This window comes from Bufo gargarizans, chromosome 8, assembly GCF_014858855.1.
Source record: "Bufo gargarizans isolate SCDJY-AF-19 chromosome 8, ASM1485885v1, whole genome shotgun sequence".
NCBI classification, from domain to species: domain Eukaryota; kingdom Metazoa; phylum Chordata; class Amphibia; order Anura; family Bufonidae; genus Bufo; species Bufo gargarizans.
Window position 1 is genome coordinate 59,190,380 of NC_058087.1, and position 16,354 is coordinate 59,206,733.

The 16,354-nt window shown below is 42.5% G+C and overlaps 1 protein-coding gene across 3 annotated transcripts in view; it reads right to left on the reverse strand.

Annotated features, from left to right (window-relative positions):
- The window catches only part of LOC122944520 (probable phospholipid-transporting ATPase IIB), a 302,414-nt gene that overhangs the window by 120,013 nt on the left and 166,047 nt on the right, over positions 1–16,354 (reverse strand). The window lies entirely within an intron of this gene.

Sequence of the window (16,354 nt, forward strand, 5' to 3'; positions counted from 1 at the left end):
AATGGCTGCATAAAGTAGAGACAGGTGAGGTGATTTCAGCAGTTTGTCATTTAAAAGTTAAAAGTAAGTCGTTGTTGAGAACCAACATCACAATCATTGCAGACTGGGCCTGGAAAAGAGTCCGGCCACCTGAGAAGAGTCCTGGTTATTCATGAATTCCTGCTCTCCCTGCTCACCTGCTGATGACTGACAGTCTTCTACCTAGTTCTCTCTCTTTCCCTATAGGAGAGAACTGCCAATCATCAGCAGATGGGCAGGAGAGCAGGAGATTATGAATAACCAGGACTCTTCTCAGGTAGATTTGACTCTTTTCAAGGCCTGGCCTGTAATGATTATGATGCTGGTTCTCGGCAACCACTTACGTTTAGTCAGCATTTCTGTCACTATTTTATGCTGCCCTCAGTGAGATCAGAATAAAGTTGATGACAGGTTCCCTTTAACGGCCAGTGAACAGTGGCTGTCAAAAAATATATTTCATGGCCAGATAGACCCCCATTAAAATCAATGGGACCATTTTTAATGAAAAAGGATGCCAAATGGTCTTTTTAAAATGGACGGATGGCCAGAAAATGGATGCAAAACAGGTTGAAAAATGGCCATGAAAAACTGACTGTGCGACTGTAGTCTAGGTAATGATTTTCAGGAACATATACACTATTACAGATAATGCACACATCTGATAAGTAAGACTAGCTTACATGCACTTAGCAAAGACTTTTCCTTTCATACCTATAAGACAGTATGGAAAACACTATTCTGCAGATATTAAGAGGGTCTTCGTCCCTCCAGCGCTGGCGGTTCATCCGCCTGCCTCCTTACATACATAAAGGAGGACTTCACACGCGTCTAAATCGGCACCTAAACCAGGCGTAGAAAATGATAAATGAGACGGGCCTCCTGGCCTGCCCTTTAACCGATCCACTTCACGCCCCTTCTTTTTTTTTTAGACCTGGCGTGAGTGGTGTAAAAGGGGAAAAATTAGCAGATTGCGGAGCAAATAACCATTGCGCAGAAATCTGCGACCGATATACACCAAAAAGTGGCCTATATCTGTTTGTTAATGACCCCCTAAGTGCTTTAAATCAAGCAGTGGTTGTTACTTGGAATGCAATTCATTTCAGGTCTTCACGTTATATTACTGTGAATTCCTAACTTTCAGGCAGTGGAACCAGTTCTCTGCCTTTATACACAGCCTGTCTCAATAGGAACTAAGCAGCCAAATCTGGCAGAGAAATATTACATGCAGTGATGCAGATTTATTAATTCTAAGAGTAAGATAACGTAAAGGGGGTTTCCAAGACTTTTCTAATGATGACCTATCCTCAGGATTGGTCATCAATATCTGATTGATGGGAGTCCGACACCCTGACCCCCCGCCAATCCGAAGTTTGAGAAGGCATTCTCTCAGTTCACCAAGCACAGCGCCGTACATTGTACATCTCGTCCCCATACACTTTACATGACCTGTAAGCCGCAACATCACTGTAAGCACCAGTGTTTTTTCAAACAGAAACTGATGACCTATCCAGAGGAGGATGGGTCATCATTCTAAAAATCTTGTAAAACCCCTGTAAAGAGCCAGTCTTAAACTGGGCCGACGCTCAATAATAAATCATGGCGTACATACAGACTGTCTAGTCTAAGCATGCACCACCTTTTTGTTGGCTTAGCTTTACCTGTTTGTTGATCTAATTTAACGATTTGTTGGCATAATTTTTACAAAATTTTGGAACACGGCAGAACATTTAAGACAAGCTCTTTTCCTGTGAAGCCATGAGGTGTAAAAAGATTAGAAAAGTGTCTAAAACACTCGAGTAGTACAAAGCCTGCAAAATACGGGTGTATTTTCAAAAGTAACTCTGCTCCAATGTTTCTACGTTACAGAACATAAACCGGAAAGGTGCTAGCTGACCATATTTGTCCTGTTTCATTTCTAAATGGATTCCTTCACCTTACACAATACCCAGAAATGAATACCCCTGTAAATACTTGCATTTCCCCAGAATTCTGGCCCATCTTTGTGCTGTGCCATTCCTCTGCTGTCATTATGACTACTTTAGCGGCTGGCCATTACTGCTCTTTTAGTCCATGCAATGTATCCCTATCGGTGACTGAACAGTCTCAGAAAGTGGGGGGACACTATCCACTGAAAAGGAGAATGGCAATACCCAGCTGTCAATTTATTCATCAGTTTTCAGAAAAAGTTATAAAGTAACAACATAACAAAAACTTGCAAGAACATATTCCCCAAAATCATTGGGAATACATGTAATACCTATAACTATGGAAAAGTAGGCGTCTTCTAGGAAACAGTAATGATTAACTTCTGCATAAAAATGCATTGGTGTATGGTGTGTCCTCCGACTAAAAGCTACATTTATAGTAGAAGTGCTAATGAAAGAGGTTTGGCGCCCCCCCCCTTATTTGTCTAAGGGATGCCCAAAATGTTTCTGCGTGTCAGAAATAGGTTAAAAATCACCCATATTACTGTAGACCAGGGCTAGGCATCCTCCGCTACAGCAGCTGTTGCAAAACTACAACTCCCAGCGTGTATAATTGTTTTGCTCCTCTTATAACTCCCATAGAAGTGAATGGAGCATGCTCGGAACTGTAGTTTCACAACAGCTGGAGTGCCAAAAGTTGCTGACCCCTGCTGTAGACTTTAGGAGCTAGGTTGATTTTCATTTGGTAGCCAAACAATAAGAGCCGAAATAGACACTAATAGAAAAAAAAGCTATAAAATGTGCACTTTATTAAATTTCAAGCCCAGCTTACTGTACCTGTTAAAAAAAACTATGCTCACCTACTCCCACCGCTCTGTTCCAATTTCATGGGCTCCCGGCTCCCTTTTGTGGTTTTCTTGTCCCCGTCCTGTAAGCTTCAAGACAGATGGGGTTATGTGCGGGGCCACGCAACACAATGCGGTTTTCCCAGGTGGCTTGTGCCATCCGAAAGCACAGAGACCAGAAGACAACAGAAGGTAGCCAGGGGGCCAGAATGAAGAGACAGGTAGCAGGTAAGTATTGTTTGTTTCAACAGGCATAGAAGGCCATGTTTGATTATTTATTTTTTAAAGGGAACCTGTCACCAGGATTTGGGGTATAGAGCTGAGGACATGGGTTGCTAGATGGCTGCTAACACATCCGCAATACCTAGTCCCCATAGCTCTGTGTGCTTTTATTGTGCAAAAAAACCTATTTGATACATATGCAAATTAACCTGAGATGAGTCAGAGCTTGAAAATATGACTCTTCTCTGGTCACACAAGTAAGATATGACTCTTTTATGTTAATTTGCATATGTATCAAATAGGTTTTTTTACTCAATAAAAGCACACAGAGCTTTGGGGACTAGGTATTGTGGATGTGCTAGTGGCCATCTAGCAACCCATGTCCTCAGCTCTATACCCAAAATCCCGGTGACAGGTTCCCTTTAAAGTGCATATGGCTAAAAAAAAAACTCTTAAAGAGGACCCATCACCCCTCCTGACATGCCTGTTTTTAATAGCTTCATGCATTCCCCATGTAATAACAATTCTGGAGCATCTATTCTTACGGCTCTATGTTGTGCCATCCCTTTATTATTCTAACTAGAATGAATGGATTGCTAGCAGTCTGCAGTAAGGGTACAGAGGGGTGTTACCAACTGGAGGTGTGTCCCTGCACAGTCTGAAAATGGCAGCACTGATTGGATAGAGTCAGTCTGTGCAGGTACACCCCCCCCCCCCAACTTGTTATCACTCCTCTGTACCCTTACTGCAGCAATTCATTCATAACTGGTGCCTTGCAGCGCTGGGGTCCTAGGTTCAAATCTGACCAAGGACACCATCTGCATGGCGTTTGTATGTTCTTATGTTCTCCTTGTGCTCTTGTTTCCTCTCACACTCCAAAGACATACTGATAGGGAACTTAGATTGTGAGCCCCATTGGGGACAGTTGGATGCTAATGTCTGTAAAGCGCTGCGGAATATAGTAGCGCATAAAATAGCCGAGCCTTAACAATAGATGCTCCAGTATTGTTATTACACGGGGAATGCATGAAGCTATTACAACAGGCATGTCAGGAGCGGTGACAGGTCCTCTTTAAAGTTTGCCATACACATGAAATAACTTCTAAATGCTTGTGCAGCCAAAAGCTATTGCTCCCGACTCTGCCATAATCTTGCATGCTTGACCGAGTGAGCACGTTGATTTCAATGGGGTGAGAGGAATAAGTTGCTGCCTGACGTGTCTCCAGCAGAAACAAAGGATTGGGCATGTTGAGTAGAGAGGCCCCATACACGTTTGATTATCTGCCAAACCCTCAGAACTTGGCAGGTTCATATGGGCACCCTTAGGCACCAGCAGCCACCTGACCCTCGGATTTGTACAGCCTTGAAATAAGCCCCCAGTGCACGTATGCTGATATTAAAGTTTCACAAACTTTCAAGCCAGGGTCAATGACATCTACAGGGTGCAAATGTTTCGGAGTATGAGAAGTGTGGGAATAGTACGTCAGCAAAAGCTTCATGGTTATTGAGAACTATTTATCTCTATAAACTTTCACGGCAAGAGGAGCAAAACAGCACATTCCAATCCATAAAGGGATGCTCTCAAGGAAATATAATGAAATCGCCGAGACAAATTCCAAGGCACTGGCTGGTGTACAGGCTGCCCCTTCCCCTGAGAACGGAGCAGCGCGGGACCACAGTGGCTGATTTATCAGGGCATTTAAAACGCAGCACAACGAGGACAAATATCTGGCAATTTCCGCTGCTTCGACTACTACATAGTTTATGCTTGAATTATTGAGAAAAATAGCTTTTTGGATTAAAATGAAGAAAAATTAAGCCGGGGAAGTAGAGCATGTTTCAAAGCCCAGATCTTTTTGCGTTGACAAAGGCGGGCTAAGTTTCAGGCCTCGCTGAGGATCAGATGAAGTCATTATTCATTCAGTCAAGGGAAAAAAAAAAGACTCAATTACCTCAACCTAAAGATGCTATCAATGAATGCAAAGTGCATATTTTACTCTATTCATCCAAATCCCATTAAAAAGTGAAAGGAATGATTTAATCTGGCTTTTCGAGAGTTGGTCTTTTTTGTATTAAAATAAAGAATTACTGTCTACAATATGCATAACTGCTACCTCGCGCTTCTCGTCTGCATCCCGGTAGTGGAAGACTGTAACAGAGGGGACAAAAACAAGTGACTGCAAAGTCCCCATTTAGGATGGAAAAAGAGGGGTTCTGGGTGAAAATATGTTCACAGCCCAGTGCCCGTTTATGCATGGATAACTCAAAACCCTCACAACTTTGTAACTAATGGATGCTTGCAACAACCCTTAGGCTCCATTCACATGTCCGTAACATGTTTTGCAGATCCACGGATCCGCAAAACACGGACAGCGGCAATGTGCGTTCCGCATTTTGCGGACCGCACATTGCCGGCACTACTAGAATATGCCTATTCTTGTCCGGACAAGACTAGGACATGTTCTATTTTTTTGAGGAATGGAAATGCGGACCCGGAGGTGCCATAGAAATTAATGGGTCCGCAATTCCGTTCCGCAAAATCCGGAACGAAATTGCGGACGTGTAAATGGGGCCTTAAACTGTAAAAAAGGTAACAGATATGGAAGAGGCACTATAAGGAGATACACAATTAGGAGAGGCATGATGAATGCAGTCTTGGTTCTGTTTCGAGACTACCTCAGCAAATCATTGCGATTATAAAGTATATATCTTGTCTGTTAAAGAACAAACCATCACGCTGAGTGTAGAATCCTGTCACCAATATATTCTGTTGAACTGCAGGCAATGCAGCAGGCAGAAGAAGCAATAAGGCTGCTTTCACGTCTGCGTTTTCCTTTCCGGTATTGAGATCTGTCATAGCATCTCAAAACCGGAGGAAAACCCTTCAGTTCTGTCCCTATTCATTGTCAATGGGGACAAAACGGAACGGAACGGAGTGCACCAGAATGCATTCCGTTCCGTTTCGTTCCCATGCCGGACTCAAAAGTGCTGCAAGCATCGTTTTTGTGTGCGGCATGAAACACAATGTAACTCAATGGTGCCGGATCTGTTTTCTCGGACACAAAGGAAAACTGATCAGTCACCCATTGACCTACAAGGCTATGTTAGAGATAATAAACCAGATCCGTTCATAATGGATGCAGACGGTTGTATTATCTGAACGGAAGCGTTTTTGCTGATCAATGATGGATCCAGTAAAAACGCTAGTGTGAAAGTAGCCTTATACAGGCTAAAGTGACAATATACAGTATCCCAGGGCTGAATCTGATACATACTGCTCCTTTAGATTAAATATCTTGAAATACACTGACTGCATAACTATGGTACAATGGTGTGGTGGGATAAAAAGAAACCAAAAATTGACAGATGATTAGGTTCAAGGGTGCCTTCTTAAAACGGTGGACCTGGATACAGAGGTCAAAAGGGATAAAACAGGACGGCAGTGTTTTAGCAAATAACTGTATTCCACATGTAATGACAATTCCGCAGCACCTATTCTTATTACTCTGCCATTCCTCCATTATTCCTACTAGAAATGTATGAATAAGTGTCCCTGCACAGCCACATCCTGTTCAATGCTGCGGGGGGACGCACCCCTTCAACAATGGAGAGTGGTAACACTCAGCTGGCAATTTAAACATAAATGTATAGTAAGAATAATAGAAGAAAGACATAAAATTCAATAATATGAAGTGATGCTCCAGAAGTGTTGTTTTATGGGGAATGCAAGCAGTTACTAAAACGGACATTTCAGGAGAGGCAACAGGCCAGAACTACTGTTAAACATTACTGAGGGTGCAGGGTGTCTGACTCATCCTGGGGGTAGGCCATCAATAGTTAAGGAGTGGAAAACCACTTTAAATAAAAAATATAGCCAAGAAAGTGGAGATTTGTGATAACGTATGAATAACAATGTTAGAAACCTTTCTATTTACCACAATTTAAATCCAATAATGATTTTTTTTTTCCACTGTGGATACACCATAAGAGTACTGAACGTAAACTGGGCAGTCACATGACCTGCGGAGGGACAGTGAACGCGATTTGTCAAAACCCATCCTGAACACATTGACAAACCAAACCCAGAGATTCAAATTTTCTGGTAAATAAGGGTCTCAAAGGGACATGAATAACAGTGGGGGACATTTACTAAGGCATTTACGCTACTATTGTGGCATAAAAAAAGTCACGCCATTTGTGCACCATTACATTTTAAGCTTCTCGCCACAAGGCATAGCAGACGAGGCAGGGCTTCGCACCTCCCACCAGATTTACTACAACTTATGGCAGAAACTGACGTAAGTTATTGCTGAAGTCTACACCAGCCCTTAATTTAACGTAATTTATTAAGAGGCATCTGCCTCTTAATTAGGCGCATCTCAATCCAGCGCAGAGGAATCTAGACTGGCATATGGGAATATATTACAAATTAGTAACACTGAATATAAGGCCTCGTGCACGCGACTGAATCCGTTTTGCAGTGCGCAAAATCATGATCCGAAAAACATGGTGTGTGTCCCCCTTTTTTCATCCCGCCATATGTTAAAAATGCCAATTCTTGTCCGCAAAACAGACACATTCTATCTTTTTTATGGGATGGCGAAACGGACATATAGTTCCGAGCAGCATGGGGCCGCATCCGATCAGCAAAAAAATGTGGAATTATGCGGACCAAAAATACGGTGCTGTGCATGGGGCCTAACGCTTACAGATGTCCTTTAAATTCCTAACGCCAAGTTATTTGCCTTTAACCGTTGAAGTAACCGGGGCTGTTCTGTCCTGACATCAACTTACTCCCAGTGCACTCCGACATGTCATAATATTTGATTGCTTTCAATTGGTCTCAAAATCTAAATTAAATACTCTGCTGGAAATGATAATCTCCAAGGGAAAAATTGTACATAACGTCTGATACACCACAACAGTTTAGTAAAAGATAATGAAGACAATAATTGTGTGTATAATCTAAAAAGCCACTAATGGTAGCAATCACAACTCCATTTAGCTTTTCTTCATTTACAAAGCAAATTTTAAGAAGCTAATGACGCTAGGACAAGAAAAAAATAAATAAAGAGGTTTATTCAACAATAAAGTGTGAATACAGTACCCGCATTAACCTATTCAATGCCATTCCGTTTCCCGGACTGTTGTCGCAGTGGCGCGGAATAGGTTAAATTAACCAAATGTAGTGGGAAGCCCCTGGGCCACGTTCGCTTCGATGAAGGATTAATTCTGGCATTACAGGAATGAAGTGCATCAGCCTTAGTAATGTAGCACTGTGAGATCATTTGCACAACAAAAAAATCTAAGTTGCAAAGTCTACGAGATCTCAAATGGGCTAATTTAGCACAAGGTGAAACCCTGTGTATGGTTCACATAAGAAACAGACCCCCCACTGTTCCATCTCATAATACCATTTTCCCATGGAGTTCTCCTAACTTTCATCTCACACGTCTTTCAAGAAATATACAAAAGCTCAAATAAGACATGCACCGCAAGCTTACAATCAGACCTGCCACATGGAATACCATGTCTAATCCATGTCTACGTCTAACCTTACTGCTAATCTGTTCATTACTCCTCTACTGCAATATCATCTTTTAAGACTTCCTACTGGAACCATCAGCACACCCCCCATTTCTAGTATTCTCTATGATTAGGTCAACTGTAGAATCAAGCAGTGACTTCAGAAGGATATACATGTTTTACAATCAGTGCAACATTAAAAAATAATTATAATGATTCATTGACACATAGAAGTAAGATGATCCGTGATAATAGAGAATAGCCCCAGTATTTCCAACGCAGAAAGTTATGGCATTGCATATGTTTTATCACTGGGGCATCTGACCGCTGGAAGCTCCACCAATCCAGAAAACAAAAGGAATTCTTCTCGAACACTTTCCCTATTCAAATGAATGGGTTGAGCTTAGGAACCTGCACAATGACTCACAGGGACTCAAAGAGCAGGGAACGTTGTGTGGCTGGGGCAACTCCCTGAGACGTCAGCGGCTGCCATATAGGTGCTCGACCCCAATAAACAACACAACTAAGGATCGACCGATATATAGATTTTTTTAGGGCAGATACAGATACTCTGTGAACTTTCAGGCCGGTAGCTGATAATTTATACCGATATTCTGTGAATTTTCATTTTTGAATTCCTACACAAATCTGCTGAAAATGAATATGTTTATGGTCAACGTGTATTTTTTTTTTTTTGTAAATCTTTCTTTTTCATTTATAATTAATATTTTTTTATTTTTTTTTATTTTTACTATTAGCCCCCTTAGGGACTAGAACCCTTGTCCTATTCACCCTGATAGATCTCTATCAGGGTGAATAGGACCTCACTCTCCCTGCTGCTCTGGCTGCAGAATCACATGAGGGGTTAAGTACCGCAGATCGCAGCTACTTGTCATAGAGGTCGAGAGCCGGCTATGTGATTCTGCAGCCAGCTCCCGCCTCCTGTATATGAATTAATGAGAGAGGTATCTTCATTGGTGGCGCATTTGCCGATATACCGATAACATATTGGGAACAAGGATCGTGCTGCTCTCAGCGCTCTCCGTGTTCCCTCAGCAGCACAGGGGAGAAGGAAGCAGTGTCTCCCGCCCCTTGTCCTCCTTCCTCTCATTGGCGGCAGCAGCACAGGGGGGAGGGAGACACTGCTTCCTTCTCCCCTGTGCTGCTGAGGGAACACGGAGAGCGCTGACAGCAGCGCGATCCTTGTTCCCAATATGTTATCGGTATATCGGCAAAATAGATGCCGATACCGATAACGTTCAAAATCCTTAATATCGGACGATAATATCGGTAAACCCGATAATCGGTCGATCCCTAAACACAACCTATGGTTAATTTCGTAGGATGCCAATTTGCCTATTTTTAATGTTTGGGTGTGGGAGGAAACAGAAGTACCCAGAGGAAACCCAAGCAAACATAGGTAGAACATACAAACTCCACGCAGAGAGAGGCCCTAGTCAGACTAGAACCCAGGACCCCAGAGCTGCAAGGCCCCAGTGAGTGAACCACTGAGCCCACATGACAAGGGAGAATATATACATGTTTTCTTTGGTCACACATTATGGGCAGGTAGTTAACTCGCCGATCACCTGTTTGAGAAAGCACCAGCAGTTTGATGGCCTAGGCGCAGCTCAGCCACATTAAGTGAATACCAAGCATAGCCGCCATCAAATGGACGACGCTGTGCTCGGTGAGCTGAGAGACTGAGGCACTACTACCTTCTCAAACAGCTAAACAGTGAGGGTCCCGGGGGTCAGACCCCCACCGATCAGATACTGATGAGCTATCTAGAGGATAGGTCATCAGTTAAAAAATCTCGGAAAACCCCTTTAATGTTAATGAAGCAAATATAATACACCCCTGTACAATGGCATACAGGCTCCCTGTGGCTCTATACTACTGAGTCATAGACAATTTTGAATGCTGCCTATGCATGATGGCACCATATTATAAAAAGAATCCTTCTCCGGAAATGCCTCTAGGAAATAATACCTTGTCATATGGTATCTGGCGTACTAGAAATCCCCTCTATTTGTGACTCTTGTAAGCACAATTTGCACAAGTAGCACACACGTCAGTGTTCTGGTCAGTGATTTCCATTAGTGATTGTGAGCAAGGTGCAGGTCAATAACACAGAACAGGAGCAGATCTTTCCCTTATACCTCATCTCTGTGGAGGCTCCACTCCTGGTTTTGCTCACAATCACTGATGAAAATCACTGACCAAACACTGATGTGTGAAAGCAGCCTTGGAGTGCCTAGAAAACATGCAGCATACAGACTTCTGCAATGTTAATCTATGGGGTTGAAGTGTCAATCTCTGCCTTGAGTTCTGCTGCAGAATATCACTCCTCAGCGTAATAATGATGTGCTGCAGCTTTTCTGAAGCTAAATGTCTGCATTCACGTGCGAGGTGTGATCTGCACAAAAATTTGCCTCAAAATTCACAACATTGCAAAAATCCGCACCTGGGTGTTTTCTGGCATATTTTTCCACCACAACTGTGACAGCCGTATCCGCAGTGTCGGACTGGGGTGCCTAGGGCCCACCAGTAAAATGTATTTTGGGGGCCCACCGTACGGATACATTCAACTATTACCTGCTTACACAGCAGCAAGATGCTACCAGATGATTGAATATGGGGGTCCCTGCAGCAACTTTCAGAAGGTAGGTCCTGGGGAGAAGAGGACACTGGCAGCTTTCCCCTGTACCTAAAAGTCATCTCATCTCTGATCGTGTCTATAATAAACTTATAATAATCTATCAAGTTTTTTACATGAGCATAGGCTGCTTGTGGTGCTGTACAGTGAATATATGTATGTAGTGCAGTAAGTCTACTGTGTTATGTGCCACTTGTGCAGGGAATGGGAAACTAGGGGCCCATCCTGCTCAGGGACCCACCGGGGGATTCACCTGTAACCCTGTGGCCCAGTCCAAGCCTGCGTATCCGTTTTGCATACCGCAAACCCCGGTCAATGGGTCGATGTGGGTTGCCGGTACCAGTATTTTCTGGGCCACAAAATGGACACATTTGTCACATGGTTGTGTAAATTCTACCTAAGGCACCCTAAAAGGTTTCAGGGCTCCTATGCCACAATTCTGAATAAAAGTCAAAGCCTAGTACTGTCTAAAGGACATATACACTGCCCAAAATCTGTTTCATAGGTGCGAACGGGGTGGCAGGTCCCCTATATTACCATAGCCACAGACTAAAGGTTGTCTGTGAAATTAAGCCTCCATTATCTCCAATGAGATAAGCCATAAAGATTCACATGTGAGCAAATCATAAATTTATTCCAGACTATTCTTTCTTATGTTAAATAAAACAATTTATAAGAAGAAAAGAGCATAAAGCCTCATTAATAAAAGTACAAAGTACTGTGCAGGTGCTAAAAACAAGGCCAATGAAATGATCGACAAAAATAGCATAATACTGAAGAATAGCCTTCAGAGTGTGCATGACTACTTGTCATATCTCATTTTGACCAGCAGAGGGAGTCGCTGACTGGCATTACTAATGTCAATTAAAATAGCTTAAATCATGTATTGTAACTAACCTCTCCAACTACTGCAATGCAAAGAATAGTTATACTACAATACGCGCAGGCAGAACATTCATTGTGCTTTGATTGCAGAGGCAAGGTGCTCGAAGTGCTCCAAACAAGGCTTAGAAACCAATATGTTAATTATTGGATTGAAATAATTGAATGAGTACAATTATTTGCAGCCTAGTTCTGTTCCGGCTACACAATACACGTTGCTGCAGTATAATAAAAATACAAAAAATACAGCAGCAAACCTTCAGCAATATAACATCAGAAAGACAGCGACTACATATCACAAATCAATTGGGAAAAGGGACCAAAAAAGGCCAAAACAACTAATTTACACAGTTTAACTCTGCTACAAGTCAAATGATTGAGCCTAAAGAAACCTTGTCTGACGGAATCGTAAAGCTTAATAGTTTCAGGAAGTGAAACGTCTGTACCTATTGCCTTTCTAATGGTATGCCGCTCTCCATAGGAAGCTATCAATTCTAAATGGTTTTCACAAGACCACCCACCAATTGAGAATAATTACTTCAATAACCTGGGCTTTCAGGGACATTGGAAACCTGAACAATCACTCATAAAAAGAAATCCTAAGGTCAAACGCACAGGTTTCAGTTTCATTTAATTAAGCAAAAGGAGTTCATTTTTTTGAGATATTATAGTTAAATGGTTATTTCACTCTCTCGTCTAATGGAACAATTCCAAATCAAATTACTTGTCCAATTCACATACCTCGAATGCCCATGTCTATGTCACATTCACATAGGAATGGGCAAAACCTCACTGATGTGAAATCAAGTTTGACTACTAGTAGGACATTTTCTTGATCTATTCCCTATACCCCCCCCCCCCCCCCCTCCAATCATATTTACTTCCATTCTCGGTTCCTTAAGGAGAATACTTTCCTGTATTATTCCTGCTAAAGGTACAACTTGGTGTTACCTGTTGGGGTGTGTCCTTGCTCACTCTGAGAGTGTCTAATCAGTGGTGCCAGTGGCAGATTGTACAGGGACACACTCAAACTAGTAACACTCAGTTATACCTTTAATTATTCTAGCAGGAATAACACAACATACAGTTATAAGAAAAGTGCTCCAGAATAACATGGAGAATAGAAGTAGTTACTAGACATGTCTTTACAGACACACTTTCAATTGTAATCATACATTACGGAGACATATTAAAGGGCAACTGTAGCCTATGTTTTGGCATATCAATAGTGAAGTGTTACATAATCACATCACATCCTTTGTAAGCTGGCTCTAAAAAACAAAACAAGCTAAACTCACCTACCCTGGTTCTTCCATGGCAATAGTTCCCTGGTCCCGCGCTAGTCTCTGTGCACCGACCTCTAGCAATGACATGTCAACCCATGTGACCGATGCAGCCTTGATGAAGCAGGGAGAGGAATACACTGGTGATGGAGTATGGAAAGTCAGGACTTGAGTGCCGGGGGAATTGGCAGGTGAGTAATTACTCCCCCCCCCCCATCATCCGAAGCAATTGGGTTTTTGTTAAAGGAGCCGGACAAGCCCTAACCTGACAAAAAAAAAAAAAAAACATTTTATACTCACCCCTATCTCTATCGCGCTGGTCTGGTTCACCTTACAGACAGCAGCGGTGACATGCCTCAATAAAGCATGTGACCAATCACAGTCCGCACGCGACCACTACAGGCAATCGATATCCTCAGCGGTAGACTCACCTCCCAGGCCCCCTCTGTTCCAGCTCCGCCACTCCAATGGGCTGCAGCTATGAAGTCATGTTTTTGGCTGCAGTGATGATGTGCCCACATACTGTATGACACGGCTGCAGTCAGGAAAACAAAACCTTGTGGGGTAGACAGGAGCAGTAATGCTGGACTTGAGGGCATTCGGGATGGTGAGTATACGTTTTTTTATACTATTCTAATAGATTCCCTGCCCTTTTCATAAATTCCCGCAATCACTATATATCACCTACTTACAGGAAAGGAAATAAATATCTGATCACTGAGTGTCACAAAGTAGAGGGAGGGGATAAACACCAGAATGACAACAGAAGGAAAATGACCAGGAACTAGGCCTCAAGGCTAAGGAAAGGGAATGGGTGACCACCTAGGAAACCCTAGACCTGACTCCTGACAGTATGAATAGACCCTGAATGTGGTAATAGTCATACACTTTAAACATAGGCCCTAGTAACCCTGAAAAACCCTAGGAGTAGTGACAGGGTCTGAGACTACTGGTTCCTTCCAAGATGAATGAACCAGCGTCTCCCTGAGGCCTAGTAAACAACGAGCAAAAGAGAACAACAAAATACAAGCGAAGTACACTTCTCTTCAATAGGAAATGGATGAGAAGGAACACCGATAAGAACCACACACCAGCTCTTCCAACTCCAGGCAGATAATATCCACTGCATGGTATGAAGTGTGAGTCAAGACTAAATAGGGTAGCAGTAATGACCACAAGCTGCACCTGGGATAAGAGGTGTGGTTATTACCAACAACAACACTGCAACAAGTGGAAACAGAGAGACTGTCTGATAACCTCACGTGCAGCCAGTCTATCCGATCTTCTAACCTCTGTCATGGGAGGGACCTTGACACTGGGACCCCAACCAATGACAATAATGGTAGGTCTGAGTCCCCGATCCTCCTCCCCACAGCATCCAAAATCCTCCTCACTGCACAGCTGTGATGATGATGCCTCGGAGCTAGCCACCAGTTTAAGTTTTATTACTTTAGCAAAATAAAAAATATTGTGTTTTTGAGTCGCTCAATGACCAATAGCATTTTTGTTTTCTGTAGCCGTATGAGGAGAACTTGTACTATAATTTTTCATGAGTACCATTATGGGGTACAAACGACTTTTTGATTACTCTTTATTCCTGTTTTTGAAAGGCAAGATGACAAAAAAAAAAAAACGCATATTCTGGATTTTTTTTTTCAGTGTTTACTGTGCACGATAAATAATGTCATTTTATGGTCAGGTTGTTACAGAAGCAGCAATACCAATTATTTGTATTTTTTTTAAATTCTTATTAATGTTTTTCAATAACAAAACATTGTGTAAAGAGTAAATGAGGGATTTTTTTATTTATTTATTCTTTTCTGTAAAATCACTTACGGTCCCTTTATACTGGACAATTGAGCTGGCAATTGTTGGGTAGGAAGCGTTCCTTCCGGGCAATCGCCTGATCATCAATGGAGTAGACTTCTGCAACTGGATACAGTGATCTCCTCCACAGTATCCCCTTACAGAATCATGGCTTGCAGACAGCAGAGCCCTGTTTAGATGCCACTACCTGCTGCCGGCAAATGATGATTTAGGTGACCGTTTCACTTGCTCATCGTGTAATTGGCGGCACTTTTACACAAGCAGATTATCGCTAACGAGCGTTTGTAGGTCCCGATGCACAGAGTGCAAAAGGGATCTTTAGTTTCCATAGTCTGAGGTATGTGAGGGTTTAAATAGCCAGATGCATCAAGTCTCCTGATGCAGTTTTGGAAACCAAAATCAGGAGTGGATCATGAAAAGAGAGAGTATAAAGGACATGTACAACCTCTCCTCTTTTCTGAATTCCCACTTGGTTTTGGCTTCCAAAACTGCATAAAGAAACCCGACTGTGTAACCGTACCCTCACATTTTTTCTGAAATAATAGGGGTGATAGCATGAACAGAATTTAATGTTACCCTGTCACTGGGATCATCTGAAACCATACCAGGGAAAAAGTAGGATCATAGATCACAGATCCTTTTTTCCCCACATGCTGCCATCCTCTGCTCTTCATACAGGCTAAAAAGAGAGTAGCAAATATACCATTAAACACAAAGTAGATGAACAGTGAAGCAGAGGGGGAAGTAGCAGAACCATGGAAAATGAATCCATGGAATTTACCTGAATGTCGGAGAACAGTTCTGGGTATCCCTAGCCCAGAGGACTATAAAGTAAGTCCAGTCATCAGTTTAAAAGGAGCCTGTCACCTCCGATTCAAAGTAAGCATACTGACATGTTTGGTGCAGATCCCAATAATAATAATTAGTGTTGAGCTAAGCAGGCTTCTGATGCTACATCCAAAGTCGCTTCATCCAAAACTTTGTATTAGGATGAATTCACACGTCCGTGGAACACTGTCTGTGAGATACCAGACTGGCATCCTGCTGAGTGCAGGAGCGCACGGAGTCATTGGTTGCTATGACGCTGTGTGCTTTGTGCCTCCGCCGCAGTACAGTAATACACTTGTATGATACGAGTGTATTGCTGTACAGCAGCGATGGCACGAA